At 35.2% G+C, this 27,471-nt stretch overlaps 2 long non-coding RNA genes across 3 annotated transcripts; both read right to left on the bottom strand.

Annotated features, from left to right (window-relative positions):
* Nucleotides 1–534: 534 nt before the first annotated feature.
* On the bottom strand, nt 535–4,914 carry LOC114314065 (uncharacterized). Of its 2 annotated transcripts, XR_014329018.1 has the most exons (4): nt 4,615–4,914; nt 4,350–4,423; nt 3,284–3,596; nt 535–1,265 (listed from the first exon to the last, which is right to left on the bottom strand). It is a non-coding gene; the product is annotated as an uncharacterized LOC114314065 (long non-coding RNA). The 2 variants fall into 2 exon arrangements; XR_014329017.1 differs by having other exon boundaries at nt 535–3,596.
* Nucleotides 4,915–6,336: 1,422 nt separating this feature from the next.
* LOC145790333 (uncharacterized) lies at nt 6,337–8,314 on the bottom strand. The gene is made up of 3 exons (XR_014329016.1): nt 7,960–8,314; nt 7,617–7,763; nt 6,337–6,697 (listed from the first exon to the last, which is right to left on the bottom strand). It is a non-coding gene; the product is annotated as an uncharacterized LOC145790333 (long non-coding RNA).
* Between the last annotated feature and the right edge of the window lie 19,157 nt (nt 8,315–27,471).

Below are 27,471 nucleotides of genomic sequence, written 5' to 3'. Positions count from 1 at the left end.
TCCGCTGCGTTATCCATCAAATTCCCACCTATGTTTCCTACTGCTGCCGGCAATTCCTTGGACTTGTGTATTGCCACTGCTAGAAAAATTATTTTTAGTGGCGTTTTAAAAACGCCGCTATATGTCTGAAAAACGCCGCTAATTCCTTCAGTGACGCTTACCACCAAACGTCGAGGACGCGGCCGTCGCTATAAGTTTAAGACGCTTTAAAAACGTCGTAAAATTAAACGCCGCTAAATGTGACAGCCCCAACGGTAAAATGACGTCACACAGCATTCAGCGACACTTCAAAAACGCCGTAATTGCTTTTTGTTATGTTCAAAAAAATAACTACAATGGCGTTTTGTAAAACGCCGCAATAGTTTGTTTTTTTTGTTTTAACTACTACTTTTGTGAGATTACTGAATATGATCATTTGATTGATTCTCAATCATATCATGAAAAGGCTTCTACATTTCATAATGGTTACATGATCAACGAACTTCTGTTAATAACAAGAAGAGTAGTTACATGAAGTATGAAAACAAAGAGGGAAAAAACAAAAAACAAAAAACAAAAAAAAGGTAAATAAGAGAAACAGAGAGAGAGAGAGAGAGAGAGAGTACAAAACTTTCAGATTTGATCAAACTATTCTAAAACCCTAATTTTTTGAGACTTGAAAAAACCATTTCCTTAATAAGGTGGGGACAAAGCGGGAAAGATTATGAGGCTGCAATTTTCTCAAATAGGCCCAACCTATTATCAGCAAGTCAAGACTTGTATGCAGATTTTTTGTATTCAAACCACGTAAACTCTTTGTACAAGCTGTCTTCTCCTTCCATGAGTGAAGGCAATGGGGCTATCTTTTCACTCAATGGTGGTCCTCCAAAATATATCATTGAAACCCTTGATTTCAAACTGTTTGCTATAACTCTATGCCTTACACTTTTAAACCTCCCATTGGTCATCACCTGCAAAACCGACCAGGCACATTTCAAAACCAAAAAAATTACCCACTAGCGCAATTCAGAAAATTAAACAAACAGCAAAAAGGTTTGAGTATAAAGAATGTGTAATTCATGAGGAGCAACATTAAAACCTCTAAAGCATAGTTTTCCAGTCAAACAATTCTCTAGCTTGAACCCCCAGATAGACTATTTTGCTGAGCTTATAATCGATTTACAAATATGTAATTACAAATATGTAATTTCAATCCAAGAAACCTCTATAAGACAGCGCCAAATTGGATCCAACTCTGCATAGTAAACTCCGAATACCTACAATCACTGTAAATCACAGTAAATCACAAATATCAGTTAAGCTCAACAACTACTATCAATAGTCAAACTTAAAATATCTCAATTTACAATTTATTCCAGAGTTTAATCCCTTTGCCACTTGGATAACTATGACTTTTCAACCAGCTAGACTCAAAGTAGGTATTTAAAAAAATAATAAGAAATAAGGCTTCCATATTCTTTAATCACATTGTTTATGCATATTTTTAAATGCATTGTTTATTCATATAAGGTGAAAATAGGGACCTAGCAAGATTTTCTCCACCAGGAGAGAGTGATGATGCAACATTTGCATGAAGCACCTAACGTAAATTTTGCTACACTAACATAAACCAAATCAACATATTATGGCTAGATTGGCAAATTTTTATCATTAACTTCATCAAAAGAGTCTAGAGAAAACAACAGTGCATTTCCAGTTCCAATACAGCAAACTGGATTACCAAAATAAATAAATAAATAAATAAAATTAAAATTCTGAATGCAATTTTACAAGGGACTTCTTGAAGGAGGAAACCATAAAACAACAATGCAGTCCAAATTGCATTTCTCTCTGATAAATAAAATAAGCAGTATTCATCTGGATTAACTTTCGCCAGTCCTGAACCATTGCATCTGAATCATATAGAAGAAGAGCTCGAGTTCAATTCATTATCCAGCTGAAAGAAACAGAGTGGTACCCATTTTTCTAGGATTAAGAGATAGGCAGAAGCACTATTTCCAAAAAGGGTTGAAAGAATCTACTCCATTCTCCTCCCAATGATAGGGATTCATGTTATCTATCCATCCGGTATTGAATGAAAAAAGGCAGCCAATCCCTTCATATGCATAACTATTATATCTCTTTTGTAGCTGTCGGGAAACATTTGACTGTTTCAGAGTCAAATTAGCAATTACTCTTTTATGCTATATATATATGTGTGTGTGTGTGTGATTCACATGTTTCTAGCTCAAGTTGATTCCCTCAAATACACATTAATGGATGAAGCAGAAGTTCCCAAAGAAAATAATGCCAAGGCAGCAGGTAATTGGATCCTTCCCAATAATTGCAGATACTTCAAAGTCATCCTATTGCATAAACAGAAGGTGTACAAATCATCCATTCAATCAGCTTCCTGCCAGCAATGAAATGATAAACGACTACTTGGAACTAAAAATCCTAATATCTTCTCGCTTTTTTTTTTCAACGAAGAGCAAGAGCTAAGAACAGCCATCAGTCCAAAATTCAGAAAGGGTCATTTAGGAAGATGCACAGTGCATTGGTCAATTGTTAAGTTTGAGAGCATGAAGCATAAGTTCCCAAAGAAATGAATCCATCGGATTCATCAGCATCCCTCACATATAGTTGACTTCAGTTCGTAAGAAATTTGAAAAAAAATAAAAATAAAAACAAGAAAGATAGATGGTTAAAAAACTGTAGAAATAATCAGTCACAAAGTTTTGCTTATCCCCTTAAGATCTGTACATGTGAATTTAGACTATTTAAGTGTATTAATTTAAAGTCCATACACCAAGTGTTCGTAACATTAGCTAAGCTACAGAATATTACAGTTCACAAACAATATTGTCAATTTTCCGTTTCCATTAAGAATGAGGCATTAGTTTTTTTCCTATTAGGAGGTAATCTTGGAATTCAGAAAGTATTAACTCATAATGGCATAACCAGACACAAAAGTAACAACCAGGCCAAAAATTCCTATTCAGAAGAATTACATATTGGATTCCTTCAAATAAGAAGGCTTTTGCCCTTAGAACTTGAAATGGTAATCACGTACGCAACCTAAAGAAACAGAGCAGCCAAAAGGAGTTCTACAATGTAACCAGTTTATTATTACTTAAGGACGACTAATATTAACGTTGACAATGGTAACTTGGAAGAAGGAAGAGGATGAAGGAAAAGCCTGACAATGGTAACCAGTTTATTATTACTTAAAGACGACTAATATTAACGTTGACAATGCTAATTTTATGGATTGAACTAAGAAAAATGGTAACTTAATAAGTACCTCTTGCCGTGCCAAATGATCCATATCCTTAGAAGAGCAAGGCCAAAGATCCATGAAACTATAACGTGATACAACATCTTGTAGTGAACTCTCTAAAGCTGATTGACTCTCTTCGCTTGTTCTGGAAAGCGCTTCTTTCCTTTTTTGCTCAACCTGTGTCAGAAGAACAATTGTAAAGCTCAGACCTGAAAAATTTATAGATCTAGATAATACGATAATAATCCAAAAACTAACAAAAAAAATAAAGAAAATACACTAAAGCTAGGTGAATCTTTTCCAAAGTTTGCTCAAACTGGGTGAATCTTTTCCAAACCTACAAGAGACAATACACTAAAGCTGTCCATTATCAATTAGCAATAACTGAAATCAGATGATGAAAGCCTAGGATCTCAACAGACAAATATGAATGAATGGGAGAAGGTAACAAGTGTGTGAGGGTTGAACCTAAAGCTGTCCATTTTTATTTTTTTGTGGTTTACCCTTTTTCTTCCACAAATATGTCAATAGACTAAGAAAGAAGCTTAACATGGCACAATTGCAGTATGATCTACACAACAAGACAACCAAAAAAAATCTAACAAACCAGCAATTCTGTTGAATAACACCCCCCCACTTGCTGTGATATACTATATCATCCCGTATATAACAGTTGCATACCTTCTAGCCACTATTACCAGACAAAATCAACATCAGCTGACTTGAGAAAGTTCAAAAAAAAAAAAAAAAAAAAACCAAAATCTCAGAATATTCAAGATATTTAAATCAAATCAAAAGATTTAATTCGAAATCCATGATTCAACAGATATATACAGCAGTGCACTTTAGTTAAGTTCAATTCCAAATGTCAAAGAAATTAAAACAAGTAATACCTATACGCAATTAACACGAATTTCAGTTCACCGAAATTCAACTATAAAAATAAAAACATTATAATCAACAAACACTGGAATTCACTCCAAAAAAATAAAATAAACTATATTTAGATTTACAAGTTTCATTATTAATGAATGTCACTACAAGTCTACAATAATGATGATTCTGAGATTGTAGACAGTGGTGTGCTCACCTTAGTAGACGATGGTGGCGGCGGTGGAGCTTCGAAATCGGTAGAGAGAGAGAACTTCGAAATCGCAATCGCAACTGCAAATAAAAGACATAAAACAAAACATTAGAGTGAAATCAAACAAAAATTCTACTGGTGTGCAATGTTGATAGCCAAGTGATTGAATCATTGTGTCCCTGTCTGAGGACGGCAGAGTGTGCAATGTTGCAGGTCATCTGCTGCAAGAAATGTGAGAAGTAACGATTAACAGGGGTATTCTTAAACTTACCAACTATGGAGCTTGTGATGCTTGGTTCTTCTCCCACTTTCCAAATGGAAGGTCAAACTTTAAATTAGTTACTTCCTAAAATGTTGAAAGAAGACCAGAACAGCATGATCAAGTCTTTGCTTGGTTACTTCGCCATATCTCTGACAAGTGCAAGAGAATATTAAGGATGATATACATAGCATAATGATAAAAGACGAGGGCTAGATGAAACAAAGAAAGGCAGGTTTTACTTTGAATAAATTTAAAAAACCCTTTCCTTGCCCCTTCTAACCAATTAAACCTCACTGCATAACTCCAAAACCAAACCCTTTATTACACCAATTTCAGACCTTGAGGGTCCACAATAGTCACTCTCGAAGACCCTCTTTGAGAAATCAAAATCAAACTTTAGATCGGAGTTTATAAGAGTGTGCTTCGCCCCATCAGTTTCATGTTTTTCTGTTAGTCAAAGAAGCAGACCACCCAAAAGTCCCACACTACGATTTAAATGCCCAGCATCTGGTGCATTTAATTAGAGCAAATACTTTTACCCCCACATTGAATTTTGTTATCCTGAACTTAAAAGCAAGTAAGCACGTTGGTGCAATATTAAATCACAAATTCATTAGAGTAACAATGTTCCATAAATACACATGTATCAATAACCCAGCACCAAAAAAATGAATACAAATGCATCAGTATGACTAATACATGCATAATGATTTCATCTAGTTAGCACATGCACAATAAGATAGATTTATAATTTTATATGACTGATTCATGTTAACTTGTTTAACCAAGTCGAATGTAATGGCAGATCAATCATGAGCCTTGTGAAATGCACCTCCTCAGAAGACAAATTGCACAAAGACTATGGGATCTGAAATAACACAATCAAGATTACATCACCTTCTTATTGCTGGCTGCATCTTCCGCTTGTTTAACCAATGTTGTACCTTCAGCAGTAACATGTTGCATAAAGAAAAACCCAGCGAAACCTCAAAATAAACAAGGGGAAGAAACAAATAATACCAGAGGCACAATGCTACATTCTTTACAGAACAATGTACTGCAAGTTAAAGACCAAAACCTGTTTAAATATACTAGAAACCGGATCTAAACCTCGAGGTATTTTGGAAAAGAGCCTATACATCCTTGATAAATCCTCTACCTACAAGAGAACAGGAAAAAAATGTTAATAAACTTTAGTTAATTGCAACTGAAATAACAGCAAGAAGGCTTGAATAATAACACTGTCCAAGTCTGATAAAAAAAAATGGTCCAAATGACTACCTTGTCATCCCTAAGCAATGCATGACATCCAGAGTGCTCCTTCTCGAGCAATTGGGTTGCATAAACAGACAACAATTCATGTTGAACTTTCTATAGGAAGACAAAATTACCCACAATTATAACAGCAAAAGTGCATATCTTCAAAATTGGCCTCAAAATAAATAAATAAAAAAGAATTTGTTATATTTACACATGTAGGGAACCATAGCTTGGCTCAATTTCCAAAAGTAAGCTTTCATTACCAATGTTTTAATTAATATGAATATGCTTTTATTTCATGTAATACCCCGATTTTTCAAAACTACAAAGGGAAAAACTTTTCAAAATCACAAAATGACTTCTGATTCATATTTTGTGAACACTAGATGGATTTCTTTTATCAGATAATTTAAAGCATTTACTGTCATTGATATTTTACATATTTATGTGACTTGCATATTTATTGGGAGAAACTGTCAGGTTGCTTGGGATGTCTGTCTGTAAGAGGCATGGACCACCACATGGCCTTCGCCAGGTGATGTCCTGGAAGCACTGAATAACTTCTCCCAAAGCAGAGCCCACCTGTAGGCCTTTTATCCACTTTTAAAAACATATTTATTTTTATCACAGCACAAACCAGATACACATTTGAAAAACATAATATACCATGCAATCAGCGTAACTGGAAAACATGCAGAAAGAAATGTAGACCTGATCCATACTTATATCAATGCAAATAACTTACAGTAGAAAGTCGGAATGGACAGAACTTCGGCTTCCCTCTGCGTCCATACTTTAGCAGATATGCCCCCATCTTTAAGGCTGCAATAGACTACATTTAAAAATAAGATACAGAAAAAATTATCAGATCACTCACGGATAATTTAGCAAAAGCATATAGCATACTGAAGTACCCTAAGAGGAAACAGGGAGAATACTAAGAAAATTAGCATATGTGAAGATAAATAAAAACTTCATGATATCACAAGAAATTCCCAATCATGGGCTTCCTACACCAAAAATGGTGTTTAATCATGGGCATCCATCCCATGTCTAAGGCCAAAGCAAAGATAGAAGCATAGGAACCACTGGACCACAAGCAACAAAATCACTTGATGCACTGCTGGATTACTCTACACAATAAATACTCGATCAAAATGAGGAATCGCTTAACTCCAAAGCAAGAACACTTGCAAACTTGATCAAAAGGCCAGCCTTCCTATCATATTCTCAGTGATGCCTATAGATTACAATGTAAGAAGAGGGACCATTCGACTCAAAGAGGAAGCCAAAGGAATTAACCATGTAACTAATATTCAAAACTAGGATACTACTTGTTCACAATTCAAAATGGCACATAAGCATTTTAATTGTTCCTAGGCAGTCAAAATGTAAAACTGGAATGGAGACTTGCACCTTAAAGTGAAAAATATTTCATATGACTTCTTGTTGGTTTTTATTTTTTTGTTCTTCTATTCTTTTTTCTTCTTTGTTTATGTTTAAGAACTCCAGCAAGACTCATTTCCATCAATTGCAGATACCAACAGCCATCTTAGTTCTCTCAGAGAAAAGAAAACTGAAAGCACTTAAAGCAGACTTTCAAATGGCTTCTACAATATTTAATAGTTAAAGCTGTCCCCATCATATAGCTATGGAAGCAACCTCAGATAGGAAACAAAAGCAAAAAAATTCTAATTGGCAATAAAATTATGAAAGAAAAGAAAAGGAAAAAGATAGAGAAGTTACATCACCTGCTCGACATCCCTTTCATCAAAACTAGTCCTCTGTACATGAGCCATTCACACTGCAATATCAGGTATAGCCCTTGTGCAGTGTAAATTCCATTTGGACAACACAAAATCTCTAGAAGATGCATCGAAATTCGCCCCATAAAAAACCTAACAGCACGCTCGGCACTAAAGAATCAAAACTTGGCAACAACCAAATCAACAAAACAGAAGAGAGTTATAATATATATACATATATATATATATATATATATATATAGAATCACTGAACCAACACAAACAAAACAGAATCACCGAATCAGATTTACGATAGTCATATAGAGAGAGAGAAGGGGTAGATCCGAACCTTTCTGCCTTCTCTCAATGCCTTGATCTCCGCATAACAGATAGACCTTCGCAATCGAGAGAGAGACCTTCGAAATCGAGAGAGAGACCTTCGAAATCGAGAGAGAGAGCGCTTTGAAATCAAAATCGAAATCGCCGAGATGTCATTCTGAGATGAATCACCGAGATTTGATTGATCGATCCGTTGAGAGAGAGCTTGAGAGAGAGCGATCCGTTGAGATATCGATCGATTGATATTCTGAGATGAATCACTGCTATTGGAAGTATTTGAGAGAGAGAGAGAGCGAGCGAGCCGTCCACAGATCAGGAGAGGGTTGAGTGACTGAGAGCTTAGGAAGAGGGTGTAGAAGAGTGTGTCAGCGGCCGGCCCATTTAGGGAGATAGTGTTTAGAGATTTGAAGGCGCTTTTGAACGCCTCCTATCATTAAAACGGTGCCATTTTCATTTAAAAAAAGGCGACGTTTGCAAAACGCCGTTAAATATTATAAAACAGTGACGTTCAGAAAAACGTCATTAAATAAACGCCGTTAAAACCTACATTTCCTGTAGTGTGCATAGTTCATCACACTCTCTACTCCTATCACTTTTTGTTTTTCTCTAAACTTGTGTAGCACACGGCTCACAATTGAAATTGCTGGCCGCATCTATCTCTCTCTTTCTCTAGGAAAGCAACCACAGCACGACTTGAAATGTTTTGGGGACGCTATAAAAGATGGACAATTTTTGCATATGAAGAATTCACAAATATATATAAATTATCTTAAAAAATTTTATAAATTTTTATAAACAAAACATAAGTTAATTTAAAAAAAATTGAGAAATCATTATATATATTTGTGAGAACTTTCATGATCTTATTAGGTAATTTATGTATATTTGTGAGAACTTACGCAAATGCATATGATATGCATAAAGTTGTAAGTGAATAGAGCCATTCGTGAATAGGCTCAAGCTTACACTACAACATTTTCTTAGTTTAGTGACATTTGAAAGTGCCACAAAACTATTCTTCTAATGACATTTTTCGGTCTTGTGGCATTTTGAACAAGTGCCACTTCTATCGGTGCCACGGTAGATACGAGTGCCACGATAGATACTTGCAAGTGCCACTGCACCATCATGGCTGAAAACATTCAATGACATTTTAATGTCATGATAGATATTATTTGTGGCATTATCAAGCGCCATTAAAAAAAGAGTTAGTGACACTTATAAGTGTCATTACACCATCAAGACTAAAACTTTTCAGTGACACTTTCATGTCATGGTAGGCACTATTCGTGACGCTATCAAGTGCCATTAAAGAAGACTTGCAATCTAAAAAATGCCACGATATGGATTTTTAATGACGCTTATTATGCCACAATTGATATTTATAACGCCTTCATAAATGCCACTAAATCCAATTCATTTATGCCATTAAATAGATATAAGTGCCATTGGAACTTATTTTAGTGACACTTTGCAAAGCTACTATCACTACTACAAAATGCCACTTATATATTTTTTTCATTGACACTTTTAAAAGCTACAATTATGCATGCGTATCTATAAAAATTGAATCAATTTTATAAACAATTAAATATTAATTGCCACATCATATATTAATTTAACATCCATTCATCCTGTAATATTTTCATAATAATAAACAAATATTACCACCATAAGATCATCACATCAAAAAAAAAAAAAAACCACAATCAATTATTTATTATTGAAATATAAATTTATTTATATTGCACAAAAAAATCCCTTGCCAAAATTATTAAATATTCTACCACACTAACAAAGTTAAAGCAAAAACAATTTAAAAGAAAATTATTCCAACCATAAGTTCTGAAAAGCCATAGTGATATGCATATTCCGGAGAGAAAAATTATCAAAAATAAAATCAGTTCCCAAATTCTCAACCTCACTTGTATAAATATTCTCGGCTAGCATCCATAACTTGTGAAATCTGCATCCAAAAGATAAACATATGAAGGTAAAAGTTTTCTCAAATTCGGTTCGTTAATTATTTTTTTATTTTATTTTTATTTTTATTTTTATTTTTTTTGCGTTCAAGTTCGAGCTTGTTAAATTTTTAATAAATAAGCCCAAACATTCTAAGGCTCAGCTCGTTCGCTGACTCATTTAATATTTATTATTTATATATTGAATAATGAAAAAATATGTATAAAAAATAAGATAAATATGTTATTTATATATTTAAAAAATATTAATGTAAATAATAGTTAACTATAGATAATACATTTATATAGTGTCAACCTAGTTGGGATTGAGTTAATTTGCTATGACACTTTTTGCTTCTTCACTCCTTTATTTGATATAATTTCATTTGTTGTATGGTTTTATCATTAATAAAGATTCTTTTTTGCTAATAAAAAAAAAGATAGTACATTTATATAACAGTGGTAATAAATATTATTATTTTGATAAAATATTAAATTTTTTTTAGAATATTTATATATATTATATATATAATTGTATAATCAAAATTTTAATTGTAACTTTAGTCTCATACTCAAGTATGAATTTATAGATTTTTTTGCTCATTAAGACTCGTGAATAGGCTCGAGCTCTAGTCAAGTCTAAATCAACTCAGCTTGAGCTCGATTCGTTAAATTTTTATTAAATTCGAACTCAAATTTATTAAAATCTTAATAAATAAGACAAACATAATAAAGTTCGACTTAGCTCAACTCACTCGCAGACTTTGCATATTCAAAAAAGGTGAAGCTTACACTTTTCCTTTCCTCTTTTCTTTTTGCTTTTTCTTTTGCTTTTCCTTAGAGTAAAAATTATGTTGCCCAATCCGGAGTAGGGATGGCAATTTAAACCCGGCCCGATGGGGAGCTGACTTCCGACCCCGAATAGAGCGGGTTTTCTCCGAAAATTATCCCCATAGGGCCGGGGATGGTATCAAAAATTAATTCCCCGATGATTTTCGGGCCGGGGACGGGGATAGGTTTCCCAGCCCCAGACCCGCCCCGGCCCCGGTCCCGAATTAACCTCGTATAATCCCCGAATCTATATATATGTTTAGGTTATATATATATAAATATATTTAGGTTACTTTTTGAGATTATACACTACTCACCTCTCTTCTCCACTCACACTCACCTCTCTTCTCTCAGACTCTCTCTCTCTCTTTCTCTCTCTCTATATGTTGCAGTGCTCACGGGACGGCGTCTCTCTGACTCTCTCCCTCTCTCTCTCTCTATGCTGCGGTGCTCACGGCGTCGGCGTCTCCTCCTCTCTTTCTCACCGGCGTCACTCCTCTCTCAAGGCGTCGCGGTGGCGGCTCCTCTCCTCTCTCACTGGCGGTAGCTCCTCTCTCTCTCTTACAGTATGTCCTCTCTCTCTCTTTCACGGTATCTCCTCCTCTCTCTCAGGGTATCTCCTCTCTAGTTACTCTCTCTCTCTCTATCTGTTTTTTGATTTTGTTTTTCAGATCTGGAAGTTCTAGCCAAGATCCGAGTTGAGGAGTGAGAGACGAATCTGGTGTATGCTAGGGTTTCGCCATTTCTACTGTTGAATCTATCGAATATTTGATCTGAAGTCGAATTTTTTTTTGATCTGAAGCTGTTAAATTTGTTATTCAATATTTGATCTGATGTTGTTGAATTTTTTTTTGATCTGAAGCTGTTAAATTTTTTTTTTGAATCTGTTAAATTTTTTATTCAATATTTGATATGATGTTGTTGAATTTTTTTTTGATCTGAAGCTGTTAAATTTTTTTTTTGAATCTGTTAAATTTTTTATTCAATATTTGATCTGAAGCTGTATTTTTTTTTTTGGCCGGGGACTTTTCGGGGTTGGGGAAACCCGATCCCCGTTGGGGGGCGGGGCGGGGGCAGTGACAGGTTCCCCGTCGGGGATCGGGGCCGGGGACGGGGGTATTTCCACCATCGGGGATCGGGGACGGGGAGTGCGATCCCCGGCCCCGCCCCGCCCTGCCCCGCCCCGTTGCCATTAGTAATCCGGAGTAAACGAATAAAGGATTTTATTGAGGACCACCCGATGAGCATTAGTTAAAATCATAGACTACCCTTTACAATTATAGGCTTTTCTTAATTTTTTTATTGATGATTTATATGTTGTGATTTAAAAAATAAATAATTCAAATCATTAAAGTTAAACCTATGATTGGTCCAATTTTTTTTTGTGCAGCGGAGAAAATCCTCTTTTTATATAATTTTATGGAAGAGTATTTTTTTTGGTCCAAAATCTAGATTTAAGGAGATTGTTTGGGCTCATGGGACCGATTACATGTCTCATTTTAATGATTTAAACCATTTATTTTGTTGGGCACTTTGTGTATTTCACTCAAAAAAAAAAAAAAAAAAAAAAATTTTAAGTCGATTCGATAACGATAACTTGTTCAATTTACCAAATTCTTCACTAAAAAAATGAAGGATAATTATATTTTAAAAAAATAAACTACATATTTTTTTGATGACAAAAATAATAAATTGAGCAAGTTGCAATTGTTGGATCAACCTAATTATTTTTGTGGATGAAATATACATAGTACTCGACAAAATGAACGATTCAAATCATCAAAACAGGCTCGTAATGGACCTTACGGACCCAAATAGCCCCCTCCATAACCTCCTCCTTACTGAAAAACTACTTTTTTTTTTTTTTTTCATTTTTTTTTTTCAAAAACTGTACTCACACAGTAAGAGCCCTCAAAATATTTGTTGCAAAATAAAGCTTTCTAGTTGCAAATTTGTATTTGGTTGAGTTTTTAAAATTAAAAATTAGTTTGATAAAAAAAATATATACAAAAATGATATTTTAGAATTTTAAAATTATTGGTTTCTCAAAAAGAGAAAATTATATAAAAATAATGAGTGTTAATTAATCTTTTTTATCAAACTAATTTTTTAAATTTTTTCTAAAAAATAAAGTCTAAAAAATTCAATCAAATTAATAGTGTATTTTAACAAATCCAAATCAAAATTCCAACAAAAAATAAAAAAACAGTAACTACTAACCCAATCCTAAACATTTCATTTGAACAGGTTCTGGATTGAAGACGGGTGCAAATTTAGCCCGACTGGGCCTACTGTTAAGCCACACAGGATTCCGCCAAAATTCGAGTTGGGATTGGGCCACGGTTCAAAAAGTTAGGTCCAAACCCAAGCCCAAGCCCATGCTGTTATTTTTTCTTTGGGAGCAGTTTGACGGTATTGTTGGGCCCATCATGGGTCCTATTTCGATGATTCGAACCGTTTAATGTGTTGAACTCGTCGAGTATTTTTATCCCTGTAAAAAATCACGTTGATTGGATATCGATAATTACTTGATCAGATTATATTTTTATCAACAATTTATTTGAAAATTATATTTACAGTGACAGAAATTGGGTCTGATCATGTAGTTATTGTTATCCGATGTAGTCGACGAATTCTACACATTGACGGTTCGCATTATCGAAACGGGATCCATGGTGAATTCTACGAGCCCAACAATACATTCCAATTCGAACACGAACTAGAGAGGAGCCCAACATTTTTTCGTTTCATTTCACTTTATTTTTCAACTTGGTTTCACACTAATCAAACGAATCTTTCCACATATATCTTTGGCCTCATTTGAAAAGAAGGTTATTTTAGTATTTGACTATTTTAGTTGGCTAAAATTTTTATATTTAGAAAGATTGTTAGATTTTTTTTGTAATTGGATGTGATATCTGTGAAAGAAAAAATAAAATGATTATAGATTTAGTGTGACATTTTGTCTTATTAACTATTTTTAACATATTTTATCTTTTTATAGATTTTAATAAATAAAAATAAATAATAAAATTTGCTGAATAGGATCAAAGTTTCAAGACGACACTACTTTCGCTTTGATTGATACAACTTTTGCCTTGATTTTTTGATCTTTTTGCGTTCCCCTTTTTCTTTTGCTTTCCTTACATTACATTTTATACCAAACTCAATTTTAAAATATTTTCTAAATTCCAAACTCACCTACTTATTCTCATATAAATTTTTTTATTTTATTTTTTGAATAATGAATTTAGTCCTTTTACTATTTATTTGAATTTGACCTATTACAAATTTTATTTTAAATGATTTTAAGCCTTTAAAAAATATGCTTGAACTGAAGCTAGAAAAGTATAGAATCTATATATTATTCGGTTTTTTTTTTATTATTTTAAATTTCTTATGTAACAAAATAATATAAAAATTGATATTAATATTTTATATATAAGTGGACCGAGCCGCACTGCAACTTCTCCTGGCCCAAAAACATACATATTCAGAACTTTAAGCCAAATCCAGCTTCATAGGCTTATCGCAAATAACATAAAGTTAGATTTATTTTTTAAATTTAGTGATACGTTAAGAAAATAATTGATTGATAATTAAATATTCTCTAATTATCAATCAATCATTTTTTGACACATCACTAAATTTAAAAAGAGTCAAAAAATAAACTTTTATATCATTTTCTTTTTAGAAGTTGGCCAATTTTGGGCAATTTGGTTGGGCCACCCTAGTAAATTTTACGGACCTCTTTGGAATAATGTTTAATTATAATTAAATCATAATATACTATTTAACATAATTATATTATAGTCTCTTGAATTATAAATTTCATAATTTTTTAGCTCATACTCTTGGTCAAAATGATGAAAATGATGGTGTCATCATTTTTTAGATTAAAATATCTCCTTTAGGGTAAATTATATTATTAGTTCCTATAATTTAGGTGAAATGTCGTTTTAGTTTCATAATTTTTATTTGAACAATTTAGTATAATTTTTACTTGAACAATTTAATTCCTGTACTTTTAATTTTATTACATTGTGATTTTTCCGTCACTTACCGCTAGTATTGTTATGATCATGGATGAATCTTGAAAATTTGAAAATCTAAATATACTTTCGCACCCTGTAGATCAGTTCTTGGTGATGATTACAAAACATAAAAATGATGATTTTTCTATTTCAATCAATAACATTTGGTGGGGTTGGTAACTAACCAAAAAAACTCATTTTTTTTTTCTTTTGAATATTATATATTTTAAATTTGCGTCAAAGATTTTACATTTTTTGTGTATCTAGTGTAGAATGATCTAAAAACATCACCAACTTATTTTTCACTTTTATTTTTAATGAATTGTTTTTCATTTTTTTTTTGTAACTTATTTGTTCCATGTAGTCGCGTAAATTCTAAAACGCAAAGTTTTTTCAAAAAAAGTTCATCAAAAATGAACCAAAAAAAAAAAAAAAAAACCACAAATACTTACCGCAGTTCCACTAAGTTTTCTTTACGAAAAATTACAATTAAATGGTATTTTCAAAAAATAATTACAAATTTATTTAAAAAATAATTTTAATTTTAATATTTAGAAAATTTAACACTCTGATCAGATTTTTTTTTTTCAAAAAAATAAATCGAAATATATTCAAAGCACAATAAATATTTAAAAGCTTTGACAAGAGAGGGTTCGGTAACGGTGGCGGATGATGACGGCTACTACGGAAAAGAAGGAAACATAATCTCATTAGAAAAGAGATAGGGTAAAGTTTAAATATTGGTAGTAGTAGAATCATAAATCCATACCACATTGTTCATAATCTAATTAGAAAAAAGATAGTGTAAAGTTTAAATATTGGTAGTAGTATAATTAGAAACTTATCCCACATCGTTTAAAAGCAATGCATAATGTTTAAATATAAGATGTGATTGAGAGATCTAATAATTAGTGAGCTAAGTAGCCTTAGCTAATCACTCAAGTGAGGGCACCAAAGTGATTGGATAATGGTAAAGTTGAAAGATGGCTTCAAAACTTGAACTCAGGCAAGAGCAGTGTACCGGTGGGTTCTGGCTACCTTTAGGTTGTTGAGTTAAGTCATTGGACAACCAATTCTTTTTTTTGTTTTTTTTAACATATAGAAAATAAAAAATTAACACTGTGATGATCAAGGATGGAATTTTTTTTCATATATAAAATAAATTAATTAAAATTGTTATGATCAATGATGGATCCTGAAAATTTGAAAATCTAAATATATACTTTTGCGTCTTGTGGATCAGTCCTTGGTGATGATTACACAACATAAAAATGATGGTTTTTTTTCTAATTCAATCAACAACATTTGATGGGTTTGGCAACTATATAAACCCCCCTTTTGAATATTATATTTTTAAAATTTGTGTCAAAGATTTTACATTTTTTGTGTATCTAGTGTAGAATGATCTAAAAACATCACCAATTTATTATCACTTTTTTTTTAAATGAATTGTTTTTCATTGTTTTTTATAGCTTGTTTGGTTCACGTAGTCTAGTATATTCCAAAACGCAAAGTTTTTCGAAAATTTTAGAAAAAAATTCATTCAAAATGAACAAAAAAAAAAAAAAAACCCAAATACCCACCCTAGTTCCATTATTTTTTCTTTACGAAAAATTACAATTCAATAGTATTTTCAAAAAATAATAAGAAATTTATATTAAAAAAATAATTTTAATTTTAATGTTTACAAAATTTATCACTCTAATCTGATTTTTTTTTTCAAAAAAATAATTTAAAATAGACTCAAAGAACAATAAATATTTAAAAGCTTCGACAAGAGAGGGTTCGGTAATGGTGGAGGACAATGGTGGCTACCACGGAAAAGAAGGAAAGATAAATTCATTAGAAAAGAGATAGCGTAAAGTTTAAATATTGGTAGTAGTAGAATCGTAAATCCATCCCACATCGATCATAATCTAATTAGAAAAGAGATAGTATAAAGTTTGTAACGCCCCCAAAATAATACAATAACCCTATCTACCATGCGGAAGAATATAACAGAAATACAATACTTGCATTCATCAGAGTTCAGTGTTTAACAAACGGTTAAATGCCATGTAGGCTTACATTTTTCCAAGTCATTGCTTGATTACACAAATTGAATCTCGCTCGTTACATATTAAGCCCTTGGCTTTACAAATAATAAAAATATACACACAACAAGATATAATTAAGAAGCTCTAGCTTCCCAAAACTCCATCCACGCTATTGCCTTGGAGGAAGCATCTCACCTGCACCTGAAAATGGTATTCCCATATAGGGTGAGCCAACAGCCCAGTAGAAATAATCTAACACAATTTATGAGGTTTAGCAAAGGTATAAATACCACGTATATAAACAATACTGATACGGAAGTATCCACAAGGCCTGCATATTCATATGCTACTAAGACCAAACATCATTTCCATTTTCCTTCAATTCATTTCAAGTTCATATATGCTATTCAATTCATGAGTTAAATTCATTATCTTTCAACAACCAAAATAGACTATAACTCAATAGTTTTCCAACAATTCAAAAATACACATAAACACTTCAAACCTGCCATTTTACGGATATTTCGTCCGAAGGAATCGGCACCCATTTATATATAAAATTTCGGGTCTTTCACCTAGGACACTTTGGCCAACTTGCTTTAGATGGAGTCCATCCCTTTTCTCCTCCCAAACAAATATACATATGCAATGTATTTATAAACATAATCATATATGGAGTACATCCCCTATCTCCTCCCAATAAACATACATATACAATGTATTTATAAATATAATCACATATGGAGTACATCTCCTTTGTCCTCCCAATAAACATATATATATACAATGTATTTATAAACATAATCACATATGGAGTACATCCCCTTTCTCCTCCCAATAAACATACATATACAATGTATTTATAACATAGTCATATTCAATGACACCAATAATGGATTAGCATTAAATTGCCTAATCCTCATGTAATTTCTACAACAATCATAACTATCCTCCACCGATAGCTCAATGCAATTATTTCTAAAGAGATGTTCAATATCAAAATAAATAGTTTATTCAAAACTTCCATAGGTGAGATAATACATATCCAATATCACCATTTGTAATCACAACCTTCCAATTTCACATTTTCAATGTTAATCCCAATTATTTATGCAAAATAATAGTTTAATCAAAATTAGGGCAAAAACCCCCCTTTCACCAAATATCAACCAAAACACCAAAATCAACTATTTTGGCACAACATGATCTTATATTCAAGCCTTATACTTGTTTATCTCATATTCATCAAAACCCCTCTTTTCATTTCACACCAAAATCCTAGATTTGTCCAAACCACAACCAAATCTCATCATCTATACACAATAGCAAATAACTAAGCTAAAAATCATATTAGAGTGTAGAAAATCCCTACCTCAAGTTTGAAGAAGAAACGAGTTGAAACCCCAAAAATCAACGATGCTTAAACTCAATCTCCACCGCACACAACGTAGCCCTCGCCTAGATAACCAACTTTGATAAAGGACTTGGATATAAATTCTAATGGATTTGGAGAAGTCAAAGATCTTGTGAGGTTTTTGGTAGGAAACGTAGAGAGAAAGGAGAGGAAATGTTTTTAGAGAGAGAGATATATACCAAAAAGTGACATTCAATCAGCCCAAAAAAGAGAAGAAAAGGAAAAATTTCGGATCTACCTAACTTCTCGCACCTCCAGCCGCCCCTGCTTTTTTAGCATTGTGCTTCAGCTCCCCTGCCCTGTTTTCCGAACGTGCGGCCTCATTCCCCGCATGTGCGGACAAGCAACTTCGAATGCATTTTGCATTTTTGTTTTGAGGGGCGCTACCCCCTGGACCCCCGCGAAGGGCGCTGCCCCCTCGACCCCCGACCGACCTAGTCGAAGTGGCAAAACATAAAAGAAGGATCGAAACCGGGATTGCTACACATAAAGTCGCGTAGATTCTAAAACGCAAACTTTTTTCAAAAAAAGTTCATCAAAAATGAACAAAAAAAAGAAAAGAAAAGAAAACCACAAGCTCCCGGGACTAAAATACACAGATGGTCCTAATAATCAATACACATCAGTATCGCAAAACGTGGTAGTTCACCATTATAAACATGAGACCAAAACAAATAGTTTACAGTATGCTAAGTTCACACATGTTTTAGAAATAATTTGATTCCATTGATAATATAATAATTTTATCAAAACAGTTTAGTCCTGAAACAACAATTTAATTTTCCAACAGTTCAAGGTAGGGAAACATTTATAAAAATATGTAGTATGAAACTTGTCACGACCCAAACCCGCCCCTAAGGGTTTAGCATCGTAACCGGCCAGTAATCCGTGATTACCAAAGGCCTACTTAATAGTAATAACAATAATACAGAGTAAGGGGCTGGCGGAAGCCAAATAATAAATAAAAGATGTCCAATGAGCTGTGAAAATCTGAATAGAAAAAGACTTTTATAGACTAGTCCACATCATAACCATGACATATATATACATATCAGATACGCGTAACATATAGGTTAGGGATCCAATCCCTTCACAATAACTGTATAGTCAAGAGTCTAAAACATTCATTACAAAACAGAGGCAAAAGGGTGAGTCTGAACACCCCAAAAACAGCCTTGGCTTGAGAAGACTCGGAACCTCGAAGTGAGGCACAATGGTTGGCTTGACAAAACGTGAGCTTAACTTGACGCTTCTAGCTTCGGTCCGGTGCCTGGCCACCTACATATATATATATATATATATATATAAACAATGAGCTAAAGGCCAGTGAATAACAAATGCGTAAAGGGGTTAAGAATGAATGTCCTTTCAGTAATTAAAATAGTCATTTGCATCAATAGATCAGTTATTCAATCAGTGGCTCATATTTCATGCCATATTAGTCAATTAAAAATCATAACACTCATATGTGGTACACCCAATAGCAAAACAGTACAGTAGGTCTTAATAGACCGAGCAGTCAGTTGATGGCCATCAATATAATGACAGTAGTAGTTCCCAACATTGGAACTGACAGAGATCTCTGTAACAGTAGCAGTAACAATAACAGTAACAGTAAGTTGCTATGGATGCCACGAGTATAGTTTACAAATAGGACAGACATTCATTCAGTAAACAATGTCATTTCAGAAAGCAGTACAGTCGATCATTTAGAAAATAATCATAATTGAACGTATCTTTACAGTATTGTTACTCACAGATTACTGGGCTATCGACAGGCTAGTCAGCGTCCTCGGGTGCCAACCCTACATAGTTGCAGAAAGAAAAAACACTAAGTACACACTCAGGATTAACAACTTAGCCCCTAATTGGCTTGGTGTGGTTCTATAACATTATCCTCATTAAGATGCCTTAAACATGACCTAGGAATGCCTAGGATAGGATAAGGATGCAAGAAATGTACTTTGAAACACTTTTTCAAAATTTGCTGAAATAGGGGTCTCGCTCGAGCGTGGGTTTTCTCGTTCGAGCGGACATGTAGACAATGAAGCTCCGCTTGAGTGTGACTTCCCTCGCTCGAGAGGACTGCAAATTCATGAAAAAGTACTGGTTGCACAATTTTCACGCTCGATTGACGCTTGACCCACGATCGAGCGTGAGACTCAGACTCTCGCTCGAGCACAGATTACCTCGCTCGAGCGGACTACAAAACACATGAACTTCTAGGCATATGCATTTCACGCTTGAGCGTGACTCTCGACACTCGAGCGGAAGTGCATGTACTCAGAGTGTACGCTCGAGCGTGGATCAAAAATCTAGAATTTCTAGATTGATCCTCAAGCACAAAACTCAACCATTAAAGCTTCAAACTCGATCCTTCTAGGCCAATTTTTCTGGAAAACACTTTGAAACTCATAATACAACATGTTTCAAAGATCATTTTATAAAATCAAGCCCAAAGGTGTGACAATTGAACACAATTTTTGATGAAACTTGAAGAACAATGCAAGAACATAACATGCATGAGTTCTTATGAACTCTAATGCTCCAAAACATGATCAAATGCAAGATTGAACTCTAAAACATGGTGAATTCTTGAACCAAAACTAAAATATGAACATGCATGTAGAATTTTCATGAAAACAACCTCAAAATGGACATGCATGCATGAATTCACTCTCAAATCAACACTTTGAGCTAATTCTTGACTCTAATCACCAATTGATCATAATTTCAATGAAACCTATCATGAATAATGCATGTAACAACTTAATTTCACAGTTAAGGGGATGCATTTCCTACCTTAAGTCTTGAATTCCAAATGTAGAAGCCTAATTCCTCAAGTATCCTTCAAATTCTTCTAAATTTCAAGCCAAACTCTTGTTGAATCTATTTTCCTCCCAACTCTCTCTCTTTCTCTTACCGTTTTCGTCTTGAGAATGGAAGAGATGATGAAATGATACTGCCAAACATATATGAATCAAGACTAAATTATTGGTCTAGAAATAAACCACTCAATGGCAATTATGTAATAACTCAAGCTAATGCAATTTAACATTATTTATTCTAATTTAATCGTTCCAAATCGGATTTTAATTAAACTTACCATAAAATCACATAAATCCTAAATAGCATATAACACTAATCAATTTTTGATTTGGCCGCCGATAAGGCTTTCAATTTGCAATTCAAGAATTAAAACATGAACAGATCATTCAGTAATAAACAGATAGAAATGCATTTAAAGCAACACACTAATGCAATCAATTCAGGATTTCATCTTAATCAGTTACTTATCATGCTTAATCACAAATTAACGCTAATCAGAGGTGAGGGTTGTCGTAGTCTTCCCCCCTTAAAAAGAGTTTGGTCTTCCAAACTCGGATTACCTTCATTTTGGAAGAATACTGGGTTTAGGGGGAACAATTCAGGATATCTCTTTATCATATCGTCTTCCCTTTTCCAAGTGGCATAAACGCCACCATGGTTTTGCCAATCCACTTTCATTAACGGGATTTCCTTACTTCTCAACTTCTTGATTCGTCGGTTTACAATCTGAATAGGCCATTCTTCATAAGTGTAGTCATTGCTCAGTACCACACGGGTAGGCTCAATAACATGGAAAGGATCCTGAAGATAATCCCTCAGCATTGAAATATGGAAGACATTATGCATATGCTCCATTTTAGGAGGAAGCGCTACTTGGTACGCCATTGGATTAATCTTTTCAATGATTTCATACGACCCAACATATCTCGGTGCTAGCTTACCCTTAGCCCCAAAACGAGTCTGTCCTTTCATTGGTGTCACTTTAACAAAAGCATGATCACCCACTTCATATTCCCTGTCTCGCCTTCGTACATCCGCGTAACTTTTCTGTCGGCTTTGTGCGGTTTTCAATCTCTGTTGAATTAGTTTCACATTTTCTGTGGTCTCATGTACGATCTCGGGCCCAAGTAAAGGCCTGTCTCCAACTTCTGCCCAGCAAATAGGAGATCGACATTTTCTGCTATATAAAGCCTCGAAAGGCGCCATACCAACACTCGAGTGATAACTGTTGTTATAGGCGAACTCAGCTAAAGGTAAATGACTTTCCCAATTTCCTTGGAAATCAAGAACACACATACGCAGTAAATCTTCCAGAGTCTGGATGGTTCTTTCTGATTGGCCATCTGTCTGAGGATGGTATGCACTACTCAGCATCAATTCAGTACCTAATGCCATTTGCAGACTTTGCCAGAATCTCGATGTAAACTTCGAGTCCCTATCAGAAACAATAGACACAAGCACTCCATGCAATCTAACAATCTCATCAATATAAATTGTAGCCAATTTGTCCGCATCATAAATTGTTTTGACAGGTAAGAAGTGAGCAGATTTAGTCAATCGATCAACAATAACCCAAATTGAATCCATACCTTTAATGGAGTGAGGCAATCTAACAATGAAATCCATAGTAATATGTTCTCATTTCCACTCCGGTATTGGTAAGGGCTGAAGTAAGCCTGCGAGTAGTTGATGTTCAGCTTTGACTTGTTGGCAATGTAGACATTTCGATACAAACTCGGCAATTTCTTTTTTCATTCTCGGCCAGCAGAAATTAAGTTTCAAGTCTTGGTACATTTTTGTATTTCCTGGATGGATGGAAAGTTTTGAATTGTGGCTTTCCTGCAAAATTCGACTTTTCAGTTCAGAATCATTTGGCACACACAACCATCCCTGAAATTTCAATACATTGTTTTCGAATTTAAAGTCCGGCCTTGGTTTGGATTCCCGTTCATCAATGACCTTCTTCAAAAAGTCATCTTGGTGTTGTTTCTCTTTAATCTCCTCAATAAGTGCCGATTGAGCAGAAATAGTAGCCAATGTCCCACCTTGTTCTTGTAAAACAATCTCAACTTCAAATTTCTCAAGATCACATAGCAGTTCTTTCTGTCTGGTGAGTAAACAAGCCAAATTTCCAATTGATTTCCGACTCAGTGCATCAACAATGGTGTTAACTTTCCCCGGATGGTACAAAATTTGCAAGTCATAGTCTTTTATTAGTTCTAACCATCTCCGCTGTCTCATGTTCAACTCTTTCTGTGTAAAGAAATATTTTAGACTCTTGTGATCTGTGTACACTTCACATGTTGCCCCATATAAGTAGTGGTGCCAAATTTGTAATGCAAATACCACTGCGGCAAGTTCTAAATCATGAGTGCGGTAGTTCTTTTCATGTGGTCTCAGTTGTCGAGAAGCATACGCAATAACTTTACCATTCTTCATTAACACACATCCCAAACCCTTATAAGAAGCATCACTAAAAATAGTAAATCCATCCGTACCTGAGGGTAGGGTAAGAATCGGCTCAGTCACAAGTTGAGTCTTTAATTCTTGGAAAGCTGATTCTCTCTGATCGGTCCAGTCAAATGATATTCCCTTTTGAGTCAATTGGGTCAATGGTAGAGCAATTTTGGAAAAATCTTTCACAAACCGTCTGTAGTACCCAGCTAAACCTAAGAAACTCCGAACTTCAGTAACATTAGTCAGTCTAGGCCAATTCACCACTGCTTCAATCTTCTGTGGGTCAACTAAAATGCCATCCTTACTAATCACATGCCTGTAGACGTCCCCGAACGTCCCGGGAAAATCCCGTTTTGTTCATTGGGCTCACTACAGTTCGGACTCAATGTCACGGTTCTTAATCTGATCTCGCAATATGCAATGCAAGATTGATAAATCACCAAAGAGTCCAAATCCAGCAAATCGTTTTGGAAAATAGATTTTTAAGAAAGAAGTGCCAAACATGGACTGCTTTGCCAGATACAGAGTCGCCACCTAAGTATTTATTTTGGGGGAATTTAGGAAACCCTGACTCGTTGCCTAAGGCCACGTGTCCGTCATCACCAAAGTTGCCTCGGCTCGGGAACTTGGGTACAATTGGGGAAGGTCAGCTATGAGCACCCCTGCTTGCCCGATCCGAAAATCGGCCACTACTAAACATGATGTCTTGTTTTTGAAAACACATGTGCTCTTATTCCGGTTATTAACCTAGAATTACTATGTGATGCGCACAACACACAAGTATAGACTAGATCGCCTAATTCGGAACAAAGCATCACATATCCGTTTGTTTGGAAAATGGTTTGAGGTTTGTTACTCGCAAGTAGGCTAAAACACAAATTTCAATGAATTGATTCAATTCAAGTAATCCAACCTTCACCCACAGGCATCCAGGCAATTATATCACATAAGCACATAGCCTTATGGTAAGCATGCTATCATGGTAGTCACTCACATGCATGCAAGGATGCTAAAGCATAAACACTTACCGAGCACTCCGAGCCAAAGAAAGAAGCTAATTAGAAAACATGCATGAATCCTAACTATGCTAAGAATGCCTAATGCAACATAGGCAAAAATGCAACTACAATAGGCTCGGCTATTCTAAGATGGCATATGAGATGCAACGGTCGATACATGTATTCAACTTGGAATTGAAATACAATGCAGTTAGCATGATGCGCCGAGCCCGGTGCATGCAATACAGATGAATGAATGCAAACATGCGAACATATAGATGCTAATTGAAATATGCCCTAAAACTAACCATCGTAAGCTAGTAAATAAAAAGGAGAAAAACGTGGGGTTGGAAGACATGCATCACACACACGCACACTTATTACAAAGTTCACCCTCTCGTAGAGGGTTCGAATAAATAATACGGACCGAATAATTTAATCAACTACCCTAGCTAGTTAAATATTACAAAGCCCTTAACTAATTAACAAATTAATTACAAAATAATCTAAGTATGAAATAAAAGAGGCCGCCGCAGCTCTGCCTCGGAATGATTAGATGATGCATGCTCGATTCGTCTTGCTCGGCAACCCGTTGCCATGCCAACTGTTGCCTCTGTTTGCACTGTTTCATGCCTCTAAAAGCTGCACAAGTCCCAAGGCTACTTCTGAATCACTCCCTGAGCACTGTGAGAGGTCACCGGCCAAGAGACAGGAATACCGGCCATGGAAGGATGGCCATCGACCAAAGATGGGGCCATCGGCTGGATATTGGTAGTTGGCCGGCACTGAAAGTGGCCGACCGGCCATTTCTTCCTGCAGAACACTGGTTTTGCTGCAACAGAGGACAGACAGTGCATGGCATGGAATTTACAAGCCAAATGTATGCACGACCACCCTCCCTATCATGCTATGGACTCAAGGGAGTGTGGCCCTCGACCCTCGGGCCACCAATCACGCATTTTGGTGCATGATAGCCAATGGTGTCAAAGGTGCATATCAATATAGAATGAATGCAACAAACAAATGAATGCTACACACTCTATCATGTTGGGTCAAGAGTGTCGGCGATCGAGGATTAAGGCACGCTTCGTCACTTTAAGTACGAAACGTCCCTTGGTCCTCATGTTTGGTTTGACACCCCAAACCAAACAAAAATGCAATGCATGTATGCCAAATGCAATGCGAAACATGCAATTAATGCAATGCAACATGGACAATGCAACTTAATATGCAAGCAACATGGTAATACAATAGGTATGTAATACTACAATGCAACCTAAGTATGTAAGTATATCAAGTGATAGACATGTGACAATGACACTAACCACAAGGATGCGGCAACATACAATGCGGTAAGCCTACAACAATACACGAGTGCATGATCCATGGACTTACACTAAGGATGGATAGGCCTCAGCCTTACTAAAACAGTGGCCAAAGTGCCAAGAAATGATGGACAAAGCAACACCCAAGCATGCACATGTGAAGGTCCAACACTTAGGCATGAAAAGAGTCGACTCTCAAGCGCATTAAGAAGAGACAAATACGGACAAATCACAAGCATGACAAGCTCTGAAAATGTGTAAAGGATGATGCCAAATCAACCAAGCCATGCAAGTAAGGCATGCAACAAAGCCCAAAACTCAAGACTAACAAAGGGGTTCAAACCATGGCCATATCAACCAAGCCCCAAAGAGCCAAGATGACTTAAAACAGTCCCAGGGCAGACCAAAATAAGGCTAAAACATGCATGGAACAAGGCCAAAAACATGCTAAGAAAAGGGCGCAAAACAAAGGGCATTCAAGGCCACAAAGAGAACACTCCACTACAACTACCTCAACCACACATGGCATGGATTATTCAAAGAAAAACAGAGCTATAATATGCCAAAAGGAGCCCCAAAACCCACTGATATGGCAGCCTAAGGACTTAAACAAAGAGGCATGCACAATGACCTATTTTAAGACACAAAAGAACAACTCTTCAAAGCATTGAAAGGATGGTAAATGCAAGCATACAAGCATGGAGCATGGATTGAAACAACATGATAAGTGATTCCAAATCACTGAAATAACCCAAATAAGGCATGCTCATGACTCACACACTCAAAGCTAACAAGCTAGGATACTTGGTGGCTATACAAAACATGGCAAACATGATTGAATCAACACCAAACAGAACTTAAACATGTCACAACATGGCTAAAAGCTTCATGAAGTCAAGCTAAAACATGCAAGCATGATGGCCTAAATGCATGGTACATGTTATGATAATAGAGGGGATTACAAAGCAAGTGCATGATGCATACAATAGGCCAAAGAACCAACATGAAACAAAGGTCTAACATGATAAACTAACACCAAATACCCTCTAAAATGGAGCCAAATAAAGCTATGCAAACATGCTACCTTTATGAGCCCTAAATGTAAGCAAATGAGTCATAAGGGGAGAGGGGTGTCCCTCCCCTATACAAGATCTCAGAACCACTTCTCCACCACTGAAAATCCGCTGGATTTTAGTGGTGAGAAGGCCAAAATAAAAGGGTTACAAAGCCCAAAGAGGAAGGCACAAAAAGAGGCCAAACAAGGCCTAAGAGGGGGTGGACGACCCCCAACACAAAAGTGACCTTAATGAAACATCTTAAGCATAAAAATACAAAAATTTTATCAGTTATACACTAAGCTTAAAAAAGCATACAAGATAGGCTAAAAGCTTAAGGAAAAATGGGGAATAAAAGAGGTAGTTCTCACCTTTGAAGAACACTTCAAGAACACCAACTCTAGCACCCCCTTTTGATCAAAACTAACTCAAAAACTCTGAAATCAAACCCCTCAACACATCAAACCCGAGATTTTTCGATCTCACTGGAACCAACGGGAGGATCTACCATCCAAATATAGAAAAACTCCACTCCCCAACAGCAAGTAGACAGTATATGCAGAAAGAGGGCGAGTTCGTCGA

This window comes from Camellia sinensis, chromosome 5 (assembly GCF_055761805.1).
Source record: "Camellia sinensis isolate YWXY chromosome 5, ASM5576180v1, whole genome shotgun sequence".
In the NCBI taxonomy this organism is placed as follows: Eukaryota; Viridiplantae; Streptophyta; class Magnoliopsida; order Ericales; family Theaceae; genus Camellia; species Camellia sinensis.
Note: the sequence above shows the minus strand (reverse complement) of the source record. Positions and strands in the feature narration are given on the sequence as shown.